At 42.1% G+C, this 25,787-nt stretch overlaps 1 pseudogene; it reads right to left on the bottom strand.

Moving 5' to 3' along the window:
* Positions 1-1,678: 1,678 nt before the first annotated feature.
* LOC139367644 (opsin-5-like) lies at positions 1,679-5,435 on the bottom strand (annotated as a pseudogene).
* Between the last annotated feature and the right edge of the window lie 20,352 nt (positions 5,436-25,787).

The following is a 25,787-nucleotide window of genomic DNA, read 5'->3' as shown; positions in this document are numbered from 1 at the left end:
TCGGAATCCCTCCGTCCTCTCATGACGATGTTCCCGAAGCCGGTTGTCGAAGGACAATGAGTCTTTGAGCAGCATTCCTGCCACTGATGGGGTGATCAAAAACCCTCTTCATCACCTGGGTGAAGCTTTGCCAATTGAAACAAATGTCTGATTGCTGCTCCCATATGGCCATAGCCCAGGCCAGAGCCCATCCTGAGAGCAAGGCGATGACATATGCCACTCTGGAACGCTCGATGGGAAACGGTGCTGCCTGCAGCTCGAAGACCAGCAAACATTGGAGCAGGAACCCACAACACCTCCCAGGATGCCCCTCATAGCGCTCCAGTGCCCGGGAGATGAGGCTCCCTAGGGGAGGAAGACGATGAACTGGTAGAAAGTGGAGGGTTAGGAACCACCACAGGTGCAGCAACCGTTACTCCGGTCTGCAGAGTGAACACAAGAGTTCCTAAATCATCCGACAATGTCTTCAGCCGCACCTCATGGCGACCAATCACAGTTCCATAGTGAGTGAGAGCCGACCGCAGGTGGTGAAGCTCGGAGGGTCCCTCAGACGACGGAGAAATCTCTGCTGGGTCCATTTTTGGCTCAGGTCTACTGTGACAATAACTAGTACGAACTCGGACCCAGGCGCAGAGAAACACAGCAGGCAGAGGTGAGGGTAAATCCAGAATGTTTACTGAAGTATTCACAGAAGAAAAAACAACAAAGCAAGTGCACATGAGTACAACACAAAACAAGACAAGAGGCCTGAGCAACCGGCCCAGTTCAATAGAGGAACCTAAATAGTCCTAAACTAGGTGAACCCAGTAATCCTAATCAGGCTCACCTGGACACTAGAAACATAAGTCAGTTATCCCTGTGGTACCCTCAGGGATAACACTCCATGATGACCTCTAACCTGTGACAAGGTAGGCCTATTTTTATTGGCCGTTTTGAAACATGACTTTTTATTTCAAACAATTATAACCACGCACCAGACTGGTAGTTTTCCATATTGTTTCTAAAATGAGCTAATTAAAGCAATTTCCTCATATTTGTTTCACAGTTTTAATAAGGACATCATGATGAAAATATAGCCTAGATAGGCTCTCTTATTACAAATACACATCAAAGCCTACAGCACAACAACACAATGGTCTGAAGGGAAATCCAGGCCTACTTCACAGCCCAGTACTATCAACAATGTATTGGAAATAATGTCAGGAGAAAGGCCTCTCTACACTGGCACGGTATCACCAGACGAGTTTAGTGATTAGCTATAAGATTTTCATATCATAGCCCCCTACGACAGAGATGTGAACATTGCATAATGTGTGGGATCATTGGGCTCCTATTTCCTTTGGTTCTGTCTCCTTGCCATGTAATTGTCCTTGGATAAATCCACTGCACTTATAACAATAAATGTTCTCTTTTATAAATATATTTAAATATTTCAATTAACAATTTTGTCCTTAGGCATCTTGTACAACTTAATGTTATTTGTTGTTTGCATTGACCAACTTGTTTGTTATGGTGAGTGAGACAGAGTATAACAGCTGCCGACGTACATAAACATTTCAAGAAATATGTTTTTTTTGCAAAATATCCAACCTTGAAGCTGTGGTCCTTTGGCAGTGACCTTGGTCAGAACAGAATGGACTGAGGCTCTCCCTATAGGGATGCTGAGGCTGGCCGTAGCTTGCTGTAATGCCAAAAGTGGCTATCTGGAATGGAGGCATTAACAAATATTGCCCAAATAAGCGCCAATACCAGTAACTCAGCCAGCTAAAAACAAATGTATGTTTGGGGGGATGGATGGCAAAGGGGAATCTCTCTCACAGATACTGACATTTTGCCCTGTGTGCTTGAACTGAATTCCACCTATCCTTTTTTGCCATTTTACTGTCTCCCATCCTGGCCATGTCTTTCCACCTGACCATCTCCATCCCTGCCTGAATGATTAGGGTAGGATACAGTTCTGATTCACTACTAGAGGAAATGAGCCTGTTGTTTAGCAGAGAGTTGACTGACAGTCGCATTGCTGTAGGTGGAGCCTGACAGTATTCGGGCAGTCCTCTGGGGTGTAGTCCCTGTGTGGCAGTGTGCTCCATCCCCGGCAGAGTGCAAACATGCCCTGTGGCTCTCTGGCTGTCCGTTTGAGACACTCATGTCCTTGATGTTTCTCTGGGATGTGGATCCAAATGGGTCTTTCTGTTCAGGCCGGGGGCTGCCCCTGCAGATCCTATTGCGGAACGTGGATGTGTCTCGACAAAGACACTTGCGGAAGTTTGGTTTGCAAAGCAGGTAGACCATAGGATTGTAGATGGTGGACGATTTGGCAAAGATGGCCGCCAGGGCGAATGCAGTAGGAGGCACTAGGGTGGCGTCACCAAATGCCGCCCACATGGCCACTATGGCGTAAGGGCACCCAGGAATCCAATGCATACTGCTACTGACAACTGTTGAAAAACACACACAATATATAAACAGCCATAAATATTCAATATCATTTGACTTAGTCGCAAGGTACTGTATAATGCTTTAGAACTTTGGCACAGACCCTGCAAACTATACAAGTCTAACCACACACAAAATTACATCATCCCTGAGCTGTTGTTGTTGTGAACTGGACTGCTGACACAGGGATACTCTGACCTTGACGATAAGTGCGTGTGCGTTAGTGGTCTTGGTCTGGGGTGACACATGCTGCTGGACGGCCTGGTGAGAGCCGCGCACCGTCAGCAGGATGAAGGTGTAGGAGAGGAAGATGACGGTGCAGGGCAGAGCGTAGCAGAAGAGGAACAGGCAGACAATGTAGGACAGGGCAGACAGCTCGTAGTTGGGTACGTTCCAGTCAATGCAGCAGGCAGTGCCATAAGGCTCTGCTCTGTAGTGTCCCCAATGTGCCAGGGGACCGATGGCGAACACAGAGGCATAACACCACACTGCCACCACCAGGAAGCAGGCATGGGATGAGGAGAATTTATTGCCTGGGAATGGAAAATGGGACAAAGGGGAAAAGGAAGGAGGAGAAATTAGCATTTTGACACAAGATAAAATAGTGCTTTATTCATCTCGAAAGGGCACATTAGATTGCATCAGTTTTAACAGACTACTTCACCATCTCAGAGATTAACATAAAACAAAAAATGAAGGTTAGATTATATGCCAATGACATGTAACTCACCATAGTTAGAGAAGCAGACTTTGAGGCAGCAGATGCAAGAGAGAGCTGTGAGGTTGGTCAGACTGCACAGACCAAACAGAACCCCACACATAGCGTAAAACTGACAGGTGATCTCATCAAACAGCCACCTACACAGTGGGGAGAGATAAGAGAGTTAGACAGGAAAAAGTTTTCACTGAGATATTTAGTCATTATCATTGCAGCATAGAATAACAATGCTTTCTCGATAATTCCCTAGGGTTTTTTTGTTCCATGAACAAGAAGAGAGAAAGAATATAAAATACTTGTGAGCGAATGCTGAGGGAATGGCCAGAGGGAATAAAGACAGGGTCATCCCAAGGTCGCTGATGGACAGGTTTATGATGAAGAACTCCGCCGGCTTCAAGGACAATCGCTTACGATACGCAACAAGCAGCAAGATGCCATTCCCCAGGAGAGACAGAACACCTATAAGAGAATGAGAATGAAATATGAGAAAAAAAGAGAAGGATAACTACAGTGCATTCTGAAAGTATTCAGACCCCTTGACTTTTCCCTCATTTTTCTTTTACATCACAGCGTTATTCTAAAATATATATATTTTTAAATATCCTCAATCTACACACCCCATAATGACAAAGCAAAAACTGTATTTTTTTTTACATTTTTGCAAATGTATAAAATAAAAATAAACGAACCTGAAGGTAACACGTTCATCTGTACAAACAATAGTACGCAAGTATAAACACCATGGGACCACACAGCCGTCATACCGCTCAGGAAGAAGACGTGTTCTGTCTCCTAGAGATGAACGTACTTTGGTGCAAAAAGTGCAAATCAATCCCAGAGCAACGGCAAAGGACCTTGTGAAGATGCTGGAGGAAACAGGTACAAAAGTATCTATATCCACAGTAAAACAAGTCCTATATCAACAGAACCAGAAAGGCCGCTCAGCAAGGAAGAAGCCACTGCTCCAAAACCGTCATAAAAAAGCCACACTACGAATTGCAACTGCACATGGGGACAAAGACCGTACTTTTTGAAGAAATGTCCTCTGGTCTGATGAAACAAAAATAGAACAGTTTGGCCATAATGACCATCGTTATGTTTGAAGGAAAAAGGGGGAGGCTTGCAAGCCGAATAACACCATCCCAACCGTGAAGCACGGGAGTGACAGCATCATGTTGTGGGGGTGCTTTGCTGCAGGAGGGACTGGTGCACCTCATAAAATCGATGGCATCATGAGGAGGGACAATTATGTGGATATATTAACATAACATCTCAAGACATCAGTCAGGAAGTTAATGCTTGGTCGCAAATGGGTCTTCCAAATGGACAATGACCCCAAGCATAGTTCCAATGTTGTGGCAAAATGGCTTAAGGACAACCCAAGTCAAGGTATTGGAGTGGCCATCACAAAGCCCTGACCTCAATCCTATAGAACATTTGTGGGCAGAACTAAAAAAGCGTGTGCGAGCAAGGAGGCCTACAAACCTGACTCAGTTACACCAGCTCTGGCAGAAGGAATGGGCCAAAATTCACCCAACTCATTGTGGGAAGCTTGTGGAAGGCTACCTGAAACGTTTGACCCAAGTTAAACAATTTAAAGGAAATGCCACCAAATACTAATTGAGTGTATGTAAACTTCTGACCCACTGGGAATGTGATGAAATATATAAAAGCTGAAATAAATCAATCTCTCTACTATTATTATGACATTTCACATTTAAAAAAAAAAGTGGTGATCCTAACTGACCTAAGACAGGAAATGTTTACTGGGATTATATATCAGGAATGGTCAAAAATTTAGTTTAAATGTATTTGGCTAAGGTGTATGTAAACTTCCAACTTCAACTGTAAGTAAATCATGTATTTTTGTTTCTTATATTTAAAACATTTGCAAACATTTCTAAAAATGGGGGGGGGTAACGTAACAAAATGTGGAAAGGGGGAAGGGGTCTGAATACTTTCAGAATGCACTGTAAATAAAGACCTAAACATAGAGGAATAATTAGGAATATGTCCAATCAGGGTATATATCCAGGCATAAAATCATACAGTACTCTGAAGAATGGATGAGGGTAAATGCCTTGACGCTTCTATTTGATCTGTATGTGGCTGGGACTGGCTCCCCTTGGAATCATGTAAGGACTGGATCAACAATGAGTAAATATGACCCATTGACAGGGAATAGGAACTCACAGAATATGCTGTAGAAAGTGCCCATGAGCAAGTCAAGCTCCTTTGAGATGGTGGAGACAAACAGGGTTGTGTCTGAAGCATTTCCCATCTGGAGAGGACAGAGGAGTGTAACGGTTAGTTACAGAAAACAGTAGTGCAGTAATTGTATTAATTATGTAATTACGTCGTGCTTGCTAGCGTTAATTACAGACACAAGTTCTCTCTGAATCATCTAGTTTAATAATCAGTGAATGAGTGACAAAGGAAAAATCAGAGGGGAAACAAACAGAAAATGGAAGTGAGAAAGTAGCATAGCAACAAAGGCTTCCCTAAACTATTTGTTGTTGTTGTTAGCTCTACAGTTGTCTACTTTTGATAAACAAAAAAATATAAAATATATGAATTGGAAATACATAGATTTTAAAAGAATGAATTGGCCTAACATATTTTTTCAAAAGGGCCCTACTTTCTGGCTAATCAGATTTAACTGCTCCGGGGAGACAAATAGAAGTCCAATCACACCGTTGAAAACCATGCACCATAAATGTATTTACAATAAATATATTTACAGAGACACAAATTGGGCCAAGATTTGGGACTGTGGTTATGCAGAGAGCTGTGTTGAGCAATGAATCAAGACACTGCCTGTACTTCTGCCAAGAGTTTGAATGTGTGCTCTTCACCCAGCAGCTGCTGGTTTGTATGTGGCGTATATTGGAGTAGCTGTGTTAACGAGGCTGTATTATCATGTTATATGCTGCAGTTTCTGCAGAGTGGATGGCATATACTATAGGAGGTGGGTTGTTAGATAAAGACCAAGATTATGTGATAAGGGCATGCATTTGAAGCGGTAGAAAGGCACAACAGAGGGAAATATAGTTGATTGAACGTTTCACAGCAGATACGGTGGCACCTAAAAATGAATGCCCAAAAAGTCTAAGTATCTCACTGAACCCAAATATCCCATAGAGAGAAGATTAGTCATGAGAGAGACAGAGAGGGAGATTGAGATAAATGGGAGCTTAAAGTTGCTCCAGAGAGCGTTGAGCAGATGGTAAATCTTAATTTTTTTTCTACCTCACACACACTACGCATACACTGATGTTATATGATACACAGAGGTTATTGGACATGTCTGTTACGGTTGATGTGAGGGATGTTGGAGAAGCCTGCAGTCCCTCTGCTAATAAAGCCTGACTAGCTACAGTATTATATCAGAGACACACGTTCCATGTTATGAGTCATGCAGAGGAGCTGGACAGAGCCAGTTCAGAGACCTGAGTGGTCCACATGGAAATGCTTCCTGCTGAGGAATTGAGTTTGTATTATGCAGACAGAGAAAAGCTAAATAAAAATCTAATTAAAGCCAGGAAATAAGAAAGGCACAAAGGGTCTTGAACACCACTCGTGTTCTGAATGGGCCGCCCGCCCCTTCCTCCAGAGGCTCTAATCTCCCTGGACATTCATGGCCCTCAAGCATCCCTCCTTATGTAGGCTACGAAGTTTGCTTATTTTTCTAGTCCATATTTAGTAACCAAATGAATAAGGATTGATTGCCTATCTATAAACAAATTATTAACAGTTTATAAGCTACTTATAAACCCTTTATAAGTTATACCCTAATGTAAAGTGTTAACAATGTGTTGGCATGATGATGAGGGTGTAAGTGTGAGACAAGCCAAGTGTGTCACATCTTATCTGCAGACAGATTTTCCCTAAACGAGAAGACAGCAATGCATTGCACATTACAGTATGGTTTTATATGCAACCCAACACAGTCATCAAACTAAATCTGCTACCTCATTTGACGTGCCCAGGGAATTTAGTTAAAGATAAACATTTAGGTCAACATTCATTCAGTCATACAGAGAGATTCCTCGAACCTGTAGCCATGCTCCAATAAGTATTTCAATATCTTACACAACAAGACATACAGTATCAGTCAAAAGTTTGGACACACCTACTAATTCGAGGGTTTTTCTTTATTTTTACTATTTTCTACATTGTAGAAAGTAGTGAAGACATCAAAACTATGAAATAACACAAAGGTTTTTTGATCTTAAAATGTTCCAGATTGACTGATGTCTTAAACAACACAACTGAAATCAATTCCACAAATTAACTTTTAACAAGGCCCACCTGTTAATTGAAATGCATTCCAGGTGACTACCCCATGAAGCTGGTTGTGAGAATGCCAAGAGTGTACAAAGCTGTCATCAAGTCAAAGGGTGGCTACTTTGAAGAACCTCAAACATAAAATATATTTTGATTTGTTTAACACGTCACTATTATTGTACAATGTAGGAAATAGTAAAAAAAATAAAGAAAAACCACTGAATGAGTAGGTGTGTCCAAACGTTTGACTGGTAGTGTAGTTCTACCACCACAACTCTAGGAAATATTCATCATTTATTACAACATCGGTGCCGTAGAAGCAAGGCTATATAACATAGTGATGCTCAGTAATTGAGTCTGGTTGGAAGCGCTCCACAGAACTCATTATTCCTTGCATTTCCCCTTGACCTGAATATCAATTTCCAATAGAGTGACTTGTCATTATGTTTCACATGATTACATAACAGCCCTCTCCGATATATTCAGGTACATGTAGGCAACAATGTTACGTGGGCGCTTGAAAGATATTATCAAATGGGTTGGTTGTCTGAATTTACTGATCATGTCATGACAACACACAGAACTTTGTATGGTTAATGTACCTCAGTCATATTTCAGATGGGTACTTGAGCCAGGTGTAAATGATCCATGCCATAACCATTAACATCACAAACAGGTTCTTTATTTAAACCGCACAAAGAACAGTGAGTTCACATCGTTGACCTACTTAACATACACAGTGTAAAATAGCAGGAAGTTAGCTGTCCCGCCCACAGAAAAAAGAGACTTGAGGGTGTTCCTTTCTTCTTCTTTCAAAGAAATAGACAGCCCGGCTTTGCTACTCAAACAGACACCAATAAGAACTACGTTATGTGGCTACTTCAAAAAGACCCTGACATTAATATTTCAGATTTTGTTTTTTGATTTCATGCAAACCAAACCCCTTGGTACTTTTTTAACATGTTGAATGTAAATTGGAAATCTTCGTTACAGACCAATGTGTGTCATCACTTTCAAACAAACCATCTTTTCCACTGACAGCTCTACAGTGTATGTCCTTGTTCTACTCGCTGTGTTTTTCCAAGAAATAGGCATGCTCACTAGTAACAGTACATGAGTACCAGAACACCCTCAGCTGTGTGTGTGTGTGTGTGTGTGTGTGTGTGTGTGTGTGTGTGTGTGTGTGTGTGTGTGTGTGTGTGTGTGTGTGTGTGTGTGTGTGTGTGTGTGTGTGTGTGTGTGTGTGTGTGTGTGTGTGCGTGTGTGTGTGTGTGTGTGTGTGTGTGTGTGAGAGAGAGAGTACGTGTGTGTGTGTGCATGTGTGAGTACAGCTCATGCGTGATTGTGTGTGTGTGCATCCGTGAATGCTTGTCACCACATTAGAAAGCTGCATTACCACTAGTTGACCGGCTGAACTGCGACGTTGGTCAACTGTGGCTAATCTGTTTTTTTGTGGGACCAGCTGAACTGTACCTAAGATAATGTGTCTTTGAGTTCAGTTGAACAGCTGCTCTGGTCAGTTCTAGTGTACTGGGTGACCTGGATTGTGACAAACACAGAATGTGTCCCAATTGGCACCATACTCCCTATTTAGTGCAATACTGGGCCCTGGTCAACAGTAGTGTACAGATCCAGTTTAGATGTCCAAACTTAGATGGCCTGCACAAATATCAGAAGTCAATGATTTACAATTGACACTACTGTGTTATTTTTAATACTGTATCTATTCCTTTATGTATCTCCCTTTTTGTCCCAACATAACACTGTATTGAGGACAAAAAAGGGATTTGCTTTGCCACATTTTTCAGTATTACTTTAGTGCCTTGTAACAAACATGATGCATGTTTTGGAATATTATTTCACTCTGTCAGTTAGGTTAGTATTGTGGAGTAACGACAATGTTGATCCATTCACAATTTTCTCCTATCACAGCCATTAAACTCTAACTGTTTTAAAGTCACCACTGGCCTCATGGTGAAATCCCCCAGCGGTTTCCTTCCTCTCCGGCAACTGAGTAGGAAGGACACCTGTATCTTTTGTAGTGACTTGGTGTATTGATACACCAGCCAAAGTGTAATTAATAACTTCATCATGCTCCAAAGGGATATTCAAAGTCTGCATTTTTATTTTATTTTACCCATCTACCAATACAGTAGGTGCCCTTTGTGAGGCATTGGAAAACCTCCCTGGTCTTTGTGGTTGAATCTGTTTTTGAAATTCACTGCTCAACGACGGGACCTTGCAGATAATTGTATGTATGGGGTACAGAGATGAGGTAGTCATTCACAAACCATGTTAAACACTTATTGCACACACAGTGAGTCTATGCAACGTATTATGTGACTCGTTAAGCATATTTTTACTCCTGAACTTATTTAGGCTTGCCATAACAAAGCGGTTGAATACTTATTGACTCAAGACATTTCAGTTGTTCATTTTTAATTAACATGCAAAGATTTAGAAAAACATTATTCCACTTTGACATGGTATTGTGTGTAGGCCAGTGACAAGAAAACATCTTAATTTAATCTATTTTAAATTCAGGCTGTAACAGAACAAAATGTGGAAGAAGTCCAAGTGTTACGGTTTTCTTCGGTAGAAGGAGAGTCGGACCAAAATGCAGCGTGGTAATTTTGATACATGTTTAATTAACGAATAAACACGATAATACAAAAAACGGACCGTGAAAACCTAACCAGCCTCTCTGGTGACCACAAACACAGAGACAGGAACAATCACCCACAAAACACTCAAAGAATATGGCTGCCTAAATATGGTTCCCAATCAGAGACAACGATAATCACCGGCCTCTGATTGAGAACCAATTCAGACAGCCATAGACTTTGCTAGAGAACCCCACTAAGCCACAATCCCAATACCTACTAAAACCCCAAGACAAAACACACCACATAAATAAACCCATGTCACACCCTGGCCTGACCAAAATAATAAAGAAAACACAAAATACTTCGACCAGGGCGTGACACCAAGGTTGTGAATATTATCTGAAGGCAAAACACTTCAGTGGTTTGATTTTCAGAGAGACAAAGTTCCAGACACTAAACGCTGTGGTCTGACCATGTCTGTCGGATGCTCTCCTCTTATTGTTTCTCCTCTTATTGTTGGCTGGATGTCAGTCAAATGTTCACACATTCTGTGTTCCCCCTCAGTTACATTTATTTAGTCTGCGACATACTGTAGGAAGCCACTTTAATCAGGAAAAGTCACTCGTCCTGTGTGATGGTCTTGACTCGGGAGATAACTGGTGGGATCAGTGCCTGTTGTAGCATGGTGGTGGCCATGTACAGTCTGAATTACATTTGAGGCATTTTCCGTATAAATGACCATGTGAGCGGTGACACGATTATACTTGCAGAGCATGCATATGAAAAAAAAACAACTTAAAACTGTGTTTCCATCTAGGCTAACTGTTAAGTAAAGAGCTTAACTTCAGACGGTAATCATATGACAATGTTCGCCTGAATGTCTTTCATTCTGTACATTTTCCCTTGCAGAAGCATGGATCAAGCCAAAGCCAGTTATGATCACAATTCAAAAACAGAAGTGGTGCATCACATGCATGTTGTTGCATTTCCATGTTAAAGAATCAGCTATCCAAATATGTTGAAAACCACATACTGCCTCACACACATGTCACATGTGGCATGTTGTGTGTCACGTCCTCAAAGTGGGCCTCTGGAGATGCCTTGAGGTCGTGGGAGTGAGCTGAACCGCGCATGCTCTCCATGTAAAAGCGCCCTCAACCGACCCAGAGCTGACAAGTAAATGTCACCATAATCCTGCGGTTTCTGTTTCCCACAACGTTCTGACGACTTAACAGCACAACTCCGGTTTGATGCTTTGTGCTGAACGATATCTTTATCAGCATGTACTGCCCACAGCTAATATACTGTCTTTTTGGGGGGGGGGGGCACTATACCAGAACCACTCTCTAATGGCCCATTCTTCAGAGTTGGACTGTACTGTAGATATGATTGGTTTGGAAGATGATAGATGAGGTATGAAGACACGGCCCATATTGACTGAGGAAGTATTTGTTGACTTGTATTTGCTGTGTATAGCCTATGCCTTGACTTAGCTGGGAATTGGTTTCTGTCCGCATATGAAACATTTAGATGCAGTAAATGTAGTCATGAATCTAAATATGACCTGGAGATCAACCCTTTGGTTGCCAAGGATGCATGTGCCTTGATGTCGTTTCAAATGAGATAATTATAAACACATGATCTGCATGGGCTTTGAGACCTAATGCCTTATCTTACCAGTCCTCAAAAACTGCCTCTTCTCATACCACTGAGTCTCTTTCACATTTAGGCTACATCTCACATCTGAATAATTTGCATGGCTTCTCCTCCACGTTAGCATGTGAACTTATTGGTCAATAGTCTTGTCGTCATAAATTGCATATCAAGAAAAGCAGGGGGCTTTGAAGTGCTTTCATCCACTTTAAAGCTCCTTAAAATGAAATTCTGAAAAGCTCCTTAAAATTAAATGAGCAGCGAGTTAGATTTTTTTTTGCATGGATGCAGAAATGCTCGGGCCCGCCCGGCTGTTATCAATTGAATGAGTTAGAGGAATTACTCAAAATAAAAATAGGGAATGAACCTCGAAGAGACTCTTACCAATGCATTACATCAGAATTGGATTTGAGGACCACAAAAACATTACTCAATGCCATACAGAATTGATCCGTGTACTCCCTCCACAAAGTAAATGTGTTTCTACTGTAGGATTCCACAACTTTTCCTTGGTTTCTAACTGGAAGTTGATGACAACTACAATAGTTGCTCTCCTCTTAATGTCCTCTTCCAATAGTATTTTATATTTGAGATTCTTCAAAGTAGCCACCCTTTGCCTTGATGGTAGCTTTGCACACTCTTGGCATTCTCTCAACCAGCTTCACCTGGATTGCTTTTCCAACCGTCTTGAAGGAGTTCCCACATATGCTGAGCACTTGTTGGCTGCTTTTCCTTCACTCTGCAGTCCAACTCATCCCAAACTATCTCAATTGGGTTGAGGTCGGGTGATTGTGGAGGCCAGGTCATCTGAAGCAGCACTCTATCACTCACTCTGCTTCTTGGTCAAATGGCCATTACACAGTCTGGAGGTGTGTTGGGTCATCGTCCTGTTGAAAAACAAATGATAGTCCTACAAAGTGCAAACCAGATGGGAGGAGATAAGTCAGCTCACTCCAGAGCTAGCTTGAAATGTTGCCAATGGAGTTAACGAATTGGATCCTTTTCTATAGCTCAACTGGTCTGTACATTGTCAAGGAGGATATGTGTTTGCGTTCAGAGGCCCACTGGTTAAAACCCAGTATTGGGACAGGGACAGTGGAGGAAGCTAGTTTCCATTTATCATCATTGACATCCATTGTTTGGTATGATTGTGTGCTTGCTGTGTGTAAAGGCTCCTTATCTTAGCTATTTAAATGATCCTGCTTTGTTATGTTTAGTAACTTTGATAAACATTCAGGTATGGCTGTTGATTGTCCAATTGGTTACGAAAGCTATACCGTTGATTTGAGTCAGTATTTAGGAATATTAGTCCTGCTTTGTGTTGCTTTTTGTGACATACCCCCCTGGTCATTTTTCACTGGCTGCGCTGCTAAAAAAAGAAATAGTTTCGGCATATTAGACTTGCTTCCATTTCCTCTGTTACATCTCCGTAAGAATTCCGAAAGAATGTCTGACGTCTTGACAAATAGAGTTAGCTAAGACAGGCTAATGGGCATGTGAGTGTTGGAGAGCCTTCCTAAGACTACTCTGCTCCCATGGGAAGGAGATCAGCCCAGAGGAATGCAAATAAATGTTTTCGCTGCCCCAGCTACTCATGTCATCATCATCACTCTGTTCTGCCTCAAGATTCTCCCCCCCCCCCTCCCCCTAACCATATTACATAACCACCCTGTTATTTAACTAATAATAACACTACCACATGTACTACATGGAATATCAAATGTCATTGATTTACTAATGGGCAATTCTCACACTGTCAACTGACCTGATGTGTTGTCTCTGACACCATTGGTAATCAGTGGCTCCGCTAATAGGCTATATAGCCCTGATAACCTGTTGTATTTGTATCTTTATATGAGTAACATACATTTAACTTCTACAAAGTTTCAACGCTTTTGCTTAATTAAGAAAAAAAGATTAGACCTCCTGAACCAGTGCCCACTTTTCTTTGGAAAAATCCTCCACATTGGGGTCCCTGAGAGGTAAGAGATGGCTTTTTTTCTCCTGGGAGGTGAGGTGATATTTTGTTGTTGTTCCTAGTCAGGGCAACTGCAGGTGTTATGCAGCATTCAGTTAGTTAGCCTCATTCACAGCCAGTTAGTATGTAATGGTTTGATTCGTGTTTGTGAGCAAACATTACATAAGACTGCAACATGCTACTGTTGCTGACATCAACGATGCTCAAATCCATAAAAATCTAAAAGCTAGTACTAACATTAAGTCTTTTACTCTTTTATATATGCAATCCTCAAAAGTGCCCTCTTAAGATGTTAGCTTAGATATACAGTACCAGTCAAAAGTGCCCTCTTAAGATGTTAGCTTAGATATACAGTACCAGTCAAAAGTTTGGACACTCCTACTCATTTCAAGGGTTTTTCTTTATTTTCACTATTTTCTACATTGTAAAATAATATAGTGAAGACCTCAACAATTAATGAACAAATATGGAATCTTGTAGTAACCAGAAAAGTGTTAAACAAATCAAACTATATTTGAGATTCTTCAAAGTAGCCACCCTTTGCCTTGAAGACAGCTTTGCACACTCTTAGCATTCTCTTAACCAGCTTCATGAGGAATGCTTTTCCAACCGTCTTGAAGGAGTTCCCACGCATGCTGAGCACTTGTTGGCTGCTTTTCCTTCACTGTGCGGTCCAACTCATCCCAAACCATCTCAATTGGGTTGAGATCAGGAATTGTGAAGGCCAGGTTAGCTGATGCAGCATCACTCTCCTTCTTGGTCAAATTGCCCTTACACAGCCTGGAGGTGTGTTGGGTCATTGTCCTGTTGAAAATCAAATGAAAGTCCCACTAAGCGCAAACCAGATGGGATGGTGTATCGCTGCAGAATGCTATGGTAGCCATGCTGATTAAGTGGGCCTTGAATTAAAATCACATTTTATTGGTCACATACACATGGTTATCAAATGTTAATGCGAGTGTAGCGAAATACTTGTGCTTCTAGTTCCGACCATGCAGTAATATCTAACAAGTAATCTAACAATTTCAAAACAACTACCTTATGCACACAAGTGTAAAGGAATGAATAAGAATATGTACATATAAATATATGGATGAGCGATGGCCAAACGGCATAGGCAAGATGCAGTAGATGGTAAATTCTAAATAAAAGTTTTAATAAATCACAGACAGTGTCACCAGCAAAGCACCCCCACACCATAACACCTCCTCCTCCATGCTTCACAGTGGGAACTACACATGCAGAGATCATCCGTTTACCTACTCTGCGTCTCACAAAGACATGGCGGTTGGAACAAAAAATCTCATTTGGACTCATCAGACCAAAGGACAGATTTTCACCTGTCTAATGTCCATTGCTCGTGTTTCTTGGCCCAAGCAAGTCTCTTCTTATTATTATTGGTGTCCTTCAGTAGTGGTTTCTTTGCAGCAATTCAAGGCCTGATTCACGCAATCTCCTCTGAACAGTTAATGTTGAGATGTGACTGTTACTTGTACTCTGTGCAGCATTTATTCGGTCTGCAATTTATGAGGCTGGTAACTCTAATGAACTTATCCTCTGCAGCAGAGGTAACTCGGTGTCTTCCTTTCCTGTGGCGGTCCTCATGAGGGTCAGTTTCATCATAGCACTTGATGGTTTTTGCGACTGCACTTTAAGACATTTTCAAAGTTCTTAAAATTTTCCGTATTGACTGACCTTCATGTCTTAAAGTAATGATGGACTGTTGTTTCTCTTTGCTTATTTGAGCTGGTCTTGCCATATTATGAACTTGGTCTTTTACCAAATATGGCTATCTTCTGTATACCACCCCTAACTTGTCACAACACAACTGATTGGTTCAAACACATTAAAAATGAAAGAAATTCCACAAATTAACTTTTAACAAAGCACACCTGTTAATTGAAATGCATTCCTCATGAAGCTGGTTGAGAGAATGCCACGAGTGTGCAAAGCGGTCATCAAGGGTGGCTACTTTGAAGAGTCTCAAAATATAAAATATATTTTGATTTGTTTAACCCTTTTTTGTTTACTACATGATTCCATATGTGTTATTTCATAGTTTTGATGTATTCACTATTATTCTACAATGTAGAAAATAGTACAAATAAAGAAAAATCCTTGAATGAGTAGGTGTGTCCAAACTTTTGACTGGTCCTGGAAATCATTTAAACATCAGCAGCATTCAGATTACAGCAGTATTATATGTACTATGTGTGGGATGGCAGGGTAGCCTAGTGGTGACAGTGTTGGACTAGTAACCGAAAGGTTGCAAGTTCAAATCCCTGAGCTGACAAGGTACAAATCTGTCGTTCTGCCCCTGATCAGTTAACCCACTGTTCCTAGGCTGTCATTGAAAATAAGAATCTGTTCTTAACTGAAAAAAACAAAAACATGAAGCACATTGTTCTTTCCATGACAGGCTGGCCAGGTGAAAGCTGTAATCCCTTATTGATGTCACTTGTTAAATCCAATTCAATCAGTGAACGGGAGGAGAGGTTAAAGAAGGATTTTTAAGCCTTGAGACAATTGTGTTTGTGCCATTCAGAGGGTGAATGTTGTGTGTATCAAGATATGGACACCCAAAGGACATCCAGCCAAATTGACACAACTGTGGGAAGCATTTGAGTCAACACGAGCCAGCATCCCTGTGGAATGCTTTTGACACCTTGTAGAGTCCATGGGCCAACGAATTGATTCTGTTCTGAAAAAAGGGGGTCCAACTCAATATTCCTAATGTTTTGCACACACACACACACACACACACACACACACACACACACACACACACACACACACACACACACACACCCTGTGTGACCTGTTCCTCCTCTCCCTCTCATACATTCTCTATCCAGGCGCATCTAAACATTTCCATACATCTCCATCTGTCAATAAACACAAACGCTTTACTCCCCAGGCCTATAAATACACAAGCAAATGATTGTGTGAAAAACAACCTCAGTCAAACAATTTTGTGAAATAAATAACTTGGTCTAACACACCAGACTCGGTCTAACACACCAGACTCGGTCTCTCACACCAGACTCGGTCTAACACACCAGACTCGGTCTCACACACCAGACTTGGTCTAACACACCAGACTCGGCCTCACACACCAGACTCGGTCTAACACACCAGACTCGGTCTCACACACCAGACTCGGTCTCACACACCAGACTCGGTCTAACACACCAGACTCAGTCTAACACACCAGACTCGGTCTCATTTAGGACCCCTTTCTGGAGTCTCCTTGCATTTCCAATGTCTCCATTTCTCTGTCTGCGTGTTTATACCAAAGGCCCCTGTGTAGGTTAGACTCCATGGTACTGAATGAGCTTTAGAGATGAGCAGACATCAAGGGTAACTCAATACCAAGATCTACCATGTCGTTCACTTCCCCGACCTCATCTCTGCCTTAATTTGATGCAGTTCTTGGAAAATGGTCAATAAAGCCTTGAGTTTATCTTCCATCATTATAGCTTTGGAAACCAGGGATTTGCCAGAGTGCCAAATCACATCATGGACTTTTATAAGCTGTAGCAAGAAGATGCAATACATTATTTGTGATCTGAACAAAAGTCCAGCTTGACACATGAGGAGAAGGGGTGACATTGTTGCCTTCATCTAATCAGTAGAGACCCACAATGCAGAACATTTCAATCTAAAACAGTCACTTAAATCTACTCCAGATAGTGCTTCAACCTTGTTAGATAGCCTCCATGTACAGTACATATACACATACAACACTGCTGTCACACTTTTGAATGCTGCTTTTTCAACCATTTCCCTGACAACAACACCACATCAGGTGATGTGTCAAATACACTTAAACAGTAACAAACTAACCAATATAACATCTTTGAGAGAACACAAGTGCGGGAGACAGACATACAGAAATGCAAAAGACAGAGACATGCAGACAGTGTGAGGGTAAATATAACAAATGACATTCTCTCTACGACATGTGTGCTTCCCTTATATCAAATGTCATGCCTGTACACTATCCCTACACTAAAATAGTCCAATAAAATAACATCAGCTAAAACCTGTAAGGTCATGTAGCTGCGTCAACAACAGTGATCCCCATGAACCAGCCCTGTAATCCTCTAATCCCCAACACTGAACTGAAAGCAAACAGACAGAATCCTCCATGCAGCCATTTCCACAGCCTTCCTTAATTTAAAGCCCCACACCATGCAGCCCCATACCATGTCTGCCCATGGTACCTACCTTCCAGGGAGGAGATGTGTGTCCTCAGATAAACTCATGAAGGCCAGGTGGAGAGCCAGGATTGCATTAACAGACACACTCATTCATTCATACATACATACAGACAGTACATTTGCCTGCACACATTTCCTTGGAGATACAGTGGGTCATTGTAGTGCAGCCAGGAAGAAAAGGCCAAGGTGATGCTAATGTAACCAGAGAATGAGAGAGAGAGAAATCAGCATAACACTGACTGGGAGGCGCTGAGTGTCACTGACGAATCAAAGTATCACCGTTCCCCTACCCCTCTCTCTCCCTCCACTATACAACTCTCTCACTCTGTTCCTCCCATCTCTCTCTCTCTCATTATTTTACTGACTGTCTCTCTCTCTCTCCCCCTCTTTCTCTTTTCTGTCTCTGCCCCTCTTCTTCCCCCGCTCTCACCCTCTCTCTTTCTCGCTCTCTCTCTTTGTCCCCTCCCTATCTGTTTACCACTCGGTCTCTCTGTGTGAGGGCATACTTTCTCTGTTTATCTCTCACACACAGCCTTTCTTGTTTTTAAGCACCACAAAATGCCACCATCAGACAAACTATAAAATTCCGCAATCAGTAAATACCTATTTTAAATGCGTGCTTGACATTAACAGAAATTAATTAACAATATTGAAAAAAGTGATATACCATTGTTTGTTACTTGACCATACAAAATTGACAAACACTAATATCTCAACTGAACACAGGACAACGAACTAGTCACTGAACAGATACATAACAGAAGCTACTTCTGCTTGATATCAATCAATAGCATCACCATGCAACAAAACATTATGAAAAGCCTTTCTATTCTAACGTTATTCTTTCATTAATAAGACAGTCACAGGACCAGGATGGAGGTGGTCATGGCTGGCCTGTCCCCATCAGCGTCGCCCCTCTCTGCTGCTCGTCTCATGTAATCATGTCTCGATTTGCTGAGTGACTCGCCAGACTCATAGAAACACAAAGCAAACCTCGAAACCATTTGCTGTGTGCGTATGTGTCTCTTACATTTTATGCCAGAGGACAGACACTTCATAAACTGAGAATATAGATGAGACCAGCTGCAAGCTGAGCCTGACAAAACTGTCTGTCCAGAAATCCATGTATCAGATATACAGTGCCTTCAGAAAGTATTCAGATCCCTTGACTTTTTCAAAATATTGCTACGTTAGTCTTATTCTAAAATGTATTAAATAACAAAAATCCTTAGCAATCTACATACAATACCCCATAATGACAAAGCGAAAACAGGTTTTGAGAAATGTATTGCAAATGTATAAAAAAATGAAAACATTATTTACATAAGAATTCAGACCCTTTGCTATGAGACTCAATTGAGCTCAGGTGCATCCTGCTTCCATTGATCACCCGTGAGATGTTTCTACAACTTGATTTGAGTCCACCTGTGGTAAATTGAAATGATTGGACATGATTTGGAAAAGGTCCAAGAACACAGTGGGCTCCATCATGGAAGAAGTTCCATCCTAAATGGAAGAAGTTTTGAACCACCAAGACTCTACCTAAAGCTGGTCGCCTGGCCAAATTAAGCAATCGGGAGAAGGGCCAGAATTCCTCTCTGGAGATGGGAGAATCTTCAAGAAGGACAACCATTTCATTTTCTCCCATTCTTCTCTGCAGATCCTCTCAAGCTCTGTCAGGATGGATGGGGAGCGTCGCTGCACAGCTATTTTCAGGTCTCCAGAGATGTTCGATCGGGTTCTAGTCTGGGCTCTGGCTGGGCCACTCAAGCACATTCAGAGGCGTGTCCTGAACTCACTCCTGTGTTGTCTTGGCTGTGTGCTTAGGATTGTTGTCCTGTTGGAAGGTGAACGTTCACCCCAGTCTGAGGTCCTGAGCGCTCTGAAGCAAGTTGTCATCAAGGATCTCTCTGTACTTTGCTCCGTTCATCTTTCCCTTGATCCTGACTAGTCTCTCTGTCCCTGCCGCTGAATAACATGATGCTGCCACCACCATGTTTCTCTGTAGGGATGGCGCCAGGTTTTCTCCAGATGTGACGCTTGGCATTCAGGCCAAAGAGTTAAGTCTTGGTTTCATCAGACGAGCTAATCTTGTTTCTCATGGTCTGAGAGTCCTTAGGTGCTTTCTGGCAAACTCCAAGCGGGCTGTCATGTGCCTTTTACTGAGGAGTGGCTTCCATCTGGCCACCCTACCATAAAGGCCTGATTGTTAGAGTGCTGGAGAGATGGTTGTCCTTCTGGAAGATTTTCCCATCTCAACAAAGGAACTCTGGAGCTCTGTCACAGTGACAATCGGGTTCTTGGTCCCTGACCAAGGCCCTTCTCCCTCGATTGTTAGTTTGGCCAGGTGACCAGCTCTAGGTAGAGTCTTGGTTGTTCCAAACTTCTTCCATTTAGGAATGATGGAGCCCACTGTGTTCTTGGGGACCTTCAATGCTGCAGAAATGTTTTGGTACCCTTCCCCAGATCTGTGCCTCGACACAATCCTGTGTTGGAGCTCTACAGACAATTCCTTTGACCTCATGTCGTGGTTTTTGCTCTGACATGCACTGTCAACTGTGGGACCTTATATAAACACATGTGTGCCTTTCCAAATCATGTCCAATCAATTAAACCTACCACAGGTGGACTCCAATCAAGTTGTAGAAACATCTCAAGGATGATAAATGGAAACAGGATCCACCTGAGCTCAATTTTGAGTCTCATAGCAAAGGGTCTGAATACTTATGTAAATAAGTTATTTCTGTTTATTATGTTGAATAAATGTGCAAACATTTCTAAAAACTTGTTTTGCTTTGCTATGAGACTCAAAATTGAGCTCAGGTGGATCCTGTTTCCGTTTATCATCCTTGAGATGTTTCTACAACTTGATTAGAGTCCACCTGTGGTAAGTTTAATTGATTGGACATGATTTGGAAAGGCACACATGTAGGTTGATGTGTGTAGGTTGATGTTTTATTTAATCAATTTTAGAATAAGGCTGTAACGAAACATAATTGAAAAAAGTCAAGAGGTCTGAATACTTTCCGAATGCATTGTATATACAGTTTATTGGGTACACCACTCTGTTCACGAAAATGGTTCGCTCCTACAGATAGGTGGCTGTGGCTTGCTATATAAAGCAGGCAGACAGTCATCGAGGCATTCAGTTACTGTTGAACGTTAGAATGTGTAAAACGATTGACCTAAGCGACTATGAGCAGGGTGTGATCGTCGGTGCCAAGCGCGCCGGTTCCAGTATGTCAGAATACTATACCACACACTATAGTATCCCCCGATCATGTAGTGCTTACTTTAGAATGTTGTAGTATACTGTGTAGAATACTATACTACACACTGTAGTATCCCCCGATCACGTAGTGCTTACTTTATAATTTTTGGATTGATTGAACTGCTAGCTAGCTTTACTTCTAGCTGCTAGCTTTGTCGATGCTGTTTTGATTTGAACATGCTGTCCTTGGGGAGCTCATGTCGGGAATTCCCTCTGGGGTTCCCGCTCAATCGTGTAGTGCTTACTATATATAATCCACACTGTAGTATCCCTTGATTGATTTGATTTGATTATTTAAAAACACTATAGAACCACAACCGTAGGTACAATGCATTTAGACATTTGTCGAGAATAACAACATTTCAAATGTATTTCCATTGTGGTCCTGGTTCATACATGGTACACATTTACAGCTAACCCACATAAAAATATACTATAGTATAATAAAGCGCTAAACCTGGGGGGGGGGGGGGGGGGGGGGGGTGTGGTGTATGGTCAATACTGTTCTTAGCACGACACAACGCGGTGTGCCTGGATACAGCCCTTAGCCGTGGTATATTGGCCATATACCACAAACACCCGATGTGCCTTATTGTTATTATAGACTGGTTACCAACATAACTAGAGCAGTAAAAATACATGTTTTTTCATACCCGTGGTATACGGTCTGATATACCTTTAGCCAATCAGTCAGCATTCAGGGCTCAAACCACCCAGTTTATAATATGGTCTAAATAATGTTGTGTTATTATATTTATATACTATAGTAGTCACTGTTTTGTTTTTGCGGACATGACTGTAATACACAATAGACGGGTTGGTTGTTTAGCAACAAAACCGACGCATGCGCAAATATGGGGCAAAACTGACTGGGTTAGAACAGGTATTCCCAGGGGGTTTGTGTACCCCAGTATGTTATTCACATTTTCAAACAGTCCATTTTTATTATCCAACAGGGATATACATTTGGGTGAGTTTTTTTTCTCGCCTAAGTAGCTTCGTTTCACTGCCAAAAATAAAATGAAACCATCTAGTGTTCAGCGAAATAACAACACAATGTCAAATACAGCTAGCCTAGTCAAATAATTTAGGACACAACAGTAAACATTGTTAACTTTGTTAAAGCAAGGCCCCTGAACTCTCGTCTATTTTCTGCACTATGCAATGACATGGGCAGCGACCATGTAACGCTTTTACAACATACAGAAGTTATTTGGTTATCAAGGGGCAAAGTATTGACACGTTTTTTTAAGTTGAGAGACGAGCTTAAAGTTCTCTTTACTGACCATTTTCACTTGTCTGACTGCTTGCATGATGACGAGTTTCTCACATGACTGGCCTATCTGGGTGATGTTTTTACTCCCCTGAATGATCTGAATCTTGGATTACAGGGACTCTCAGCAACTATATTCAATGCGCGGGACAAAATTGAGGCTATGATTAAGAAGTTGGAGCTCTTCTCGGTCTGCATTAACAAGGACAACACAGGTCTTTCCATCATTGTATGATTTTTTGTGTGCAAATGAACTCAAGCTTACGGACAATGTCAAATGTGATATAGCGAAGCACCTGAGTGAGTTGTGTAATTGCGCACCCAGGTATTTTCCCGAAAGAGATGACACAAACAACTGGATTCATTATCCCTTTCATGCCCTGCCTCCAGTCCACTTACCGATATCTGAACAAGAGGGCCTCATTGAAATTGCAACAAGCGGTTCTGTGAAAATACTATTTAATCAGAAGCCACTGCCAGATTTTTGGATTGGGCTGCGCTCAGAGTATCCTCCCTTGGGAAATCGTGCTGTTAAGACACTGATGCTCTTTGCAACCACATACCTATGTGAGAGTGGATTCTCGGCCCTCACTAGCATGAAAACCAAATACAGGCACAGACTGTGGAAAATTATTTAAAACTGAGACTCTCTCCAATACAACCCAACATTGCAGAGTTATGTGCATCCTTTCAAGCACACCCTTCTCATTAACCTGTGGTGAGATATTCACAATGTTCAATTAACAAATAAGGTTTTATATGTAAGATGGTTAAATAAAGAGCAAAATTATATTATTTGTGCTCTGGTCTTATAAGAGTTCTTTGTCACTTTCCACGAACCGAGTTGTAACGAAACCTCACTCATTCTTATGTTTAATAAATGCATCGTATAATGTGTGTGGCAGGCTTACAATGAAGGCAAAAAAACATTTGAGTGCGCTGACCCTCACTGATGGTCAAACTCAACACATACCATTCAGAACAATCGACTACACCCCAAACATTTCTTCAAGACAACAAGGCCACAAAATGGTTGCTCACTGAAATAAACCAACAGCAACAACGCCATACAGCAAATAGACCTTCCAGGTACAAAGCTTTCTCCTGAACAAGTTCTCATTTGCAACTGTGACCTGGCCAAGATAAAGCAAAGCAGTTCAACACATACAACACAGAGTTACACATGGAATAAAGAAACATACAATCAATAATACAGTAGAAAAATCTATATACAGCATGTGCAAATGAGGTAGGATAAGAGGTAAGGCAATAAACAGGCCATGGTGGCGAAGTAATTACAGAATAGCAATTAAACACTGGAATGGTCGTGTGTGCAGAAGATGAATGTGCAAGTAGAGATACTGGGGTGCAAAGGAGCAAGATAAATAAATACAGTATGGGGATGAGGTAGGTTGGATGGGCTATTTACAGATGAGCTATGTACAGGTGCAGTGATCTGTGAGCTGCTCTGACAGCTGGTGCTTAAAGCTAGTGAGGGAGGTAAGAGTCTCCAGCTTCAGAGATTTTTGCAGTTCGTTCCAGTCATTGGCAGCAGAGAACTGAAAGGAGAGGCGGCCAATGGAAGAATTGGCTTTGGGGGTGACCAGTGAGATACACCTGCTGGAGCGCGTGCTACGGGTGGGTGCTGCTATGGTGACCAGTGAGCTGAGATAAGGCAGGGCTTTACCTAGCAGAGATTTGTAGATGACTTGGAGCCAGTGGGTTTGGCGACGGTAATCTGTTTGTTAACTTGGCTTTCAAAGACCTTAGAAAGGCAGCGGAGATATAGGTCTGTAGCAGTTTGGGTCTAGAGTGTCTCCCCCTTTGAAGAGGGGGATGACCGAGGCAGCTTTCCAATCTATTGGAATCCCAGGCGATACGAAAGAGAGGTTGAATTTGGAGGGCGAGTTCGTTATGAGGATATCTATCTGTGTTTACAGATTTGGGGTTGTACCTGGTAGGTTCATAGATAATTTGTTTGAGATTGAGGGCATCAAGCTTAGATTGTAGGATGGCCGGGGTGTTAAGCATGTCCCAGTTTAGTTCACCTAGCAGTACGAGCTCAGAAGATAGATGGGGGACAATCAATTCACATATGGTGTCCAGGGCACAGCTGGGGGCAGAGGGTGGTCTATAGCAAGCGGAAACGGTGAGAGACTTGTTTCTGGAAAGGTTAATTTTTAGAAGTAGAAGCTCAAATTGTTTTGGCACAAACCTGGATAGTAAGACAGAACTCTGCAGTCTCTCTCTGCAGTAGATTGCAACGCCGCCCCATTTGGCAGTTCTAGCTTGGCGGAAAATGTTATAGTTAGGGATGGAAATTTCAGGGTTTTCCTAAGCCAGGATTCAGACACGGCTAGGACATCCGGGTTGGCAGAATGTGCTAAAGCAGTGAATAAAGCAAACTTAGGGAGTAGGCTAACATGCATGAAACCAAGGTTTTACAGTTACAGAAGTCATCAAATGAGAGCACCTGGGGAGTAGGAGTGGAGCTAGGCACTGCAGGTCCTGGATGAACCTCTACATCACCAGAGGAACAGAAGAGAAGTAGGATAAGGGTACGGCTAAAAGCTATAAGAACTGGCTGTCTAGCACGTTCAGAACAGAGAGTAAAAGGAGCAGGTTTCTGGGCACGATAGCATAGATTCAAGGCATAATAGCAAGTTGCCCCAAACTGAACTATAAACTTAAATACGTTAAATACAAAAAGGGTAAACGGGGGGGGGCACAATTAAAATTACCCTACCAACTAACCCTACACTCATTAAAAACCCACCACCTTATTCCACTACTTTGACCCTATCTGATACTACCCCAGGCTAATGACATGAGAGGACAGGACACTACCACTCAACACACCCTGTAACTCTTCTGAAGTCAAATCTCATATACCCAAGTACTTCTCTGCAGCTGCCACCACATCTATGTTCTGCCTTACATTTAATCTCTGCAGTACCATTGATAACCATTGCTATGAAGGCTAAGAAGCCAACCTTATGGAAACATATCACTCATTGGCCTTGCCCTCTGTTCTGGCACAGATCTACTATTCACAGGGATCCTCTCAGAATCCCTCACCCTTCATCCACCCTCCATTATCTTCTTCCCTGCCGTAGCATACAACATCTTCTACACTACTCGCCTCTCTCGCACCGGCCAACATCACAAGCACCCCTATAGTTTCTCACCTGAACATGGCCAAGGGGTGCTTTTATACATATCCTAAATGTCCTCCCCTAATAAGGGTGCCCAGGGGAAACGCTGACCAAAACTTTGGTTCCTAGCCTGCCACACAATATTGTTCAGTTACAAGATTGTAGCTGAGTGATGTTTAGGTGAGGG

This window comes from Oncorhynchus clarkii, chromosome 16, assembly GCF_045791955.1.
Source record: "Oncorhynchus clarkii lewisi isolate Uvic-CL-2024 chromosome 16, UVic_Ocla_1.0, whole genome shotgun sequence".
NCBI classification, from domain to species: Eukaryota; Metazoa; Chordata; class Actinopteri; order Salmoniformes; family Salmonidae; genus Oncorhynchus; species Oncorhynchus clarkii.
The sequence above is the reverse complement of the archived record's forward strand: the minus strand, read 5'-3'. Positions and strand labels throughout refer to the sequence as shown.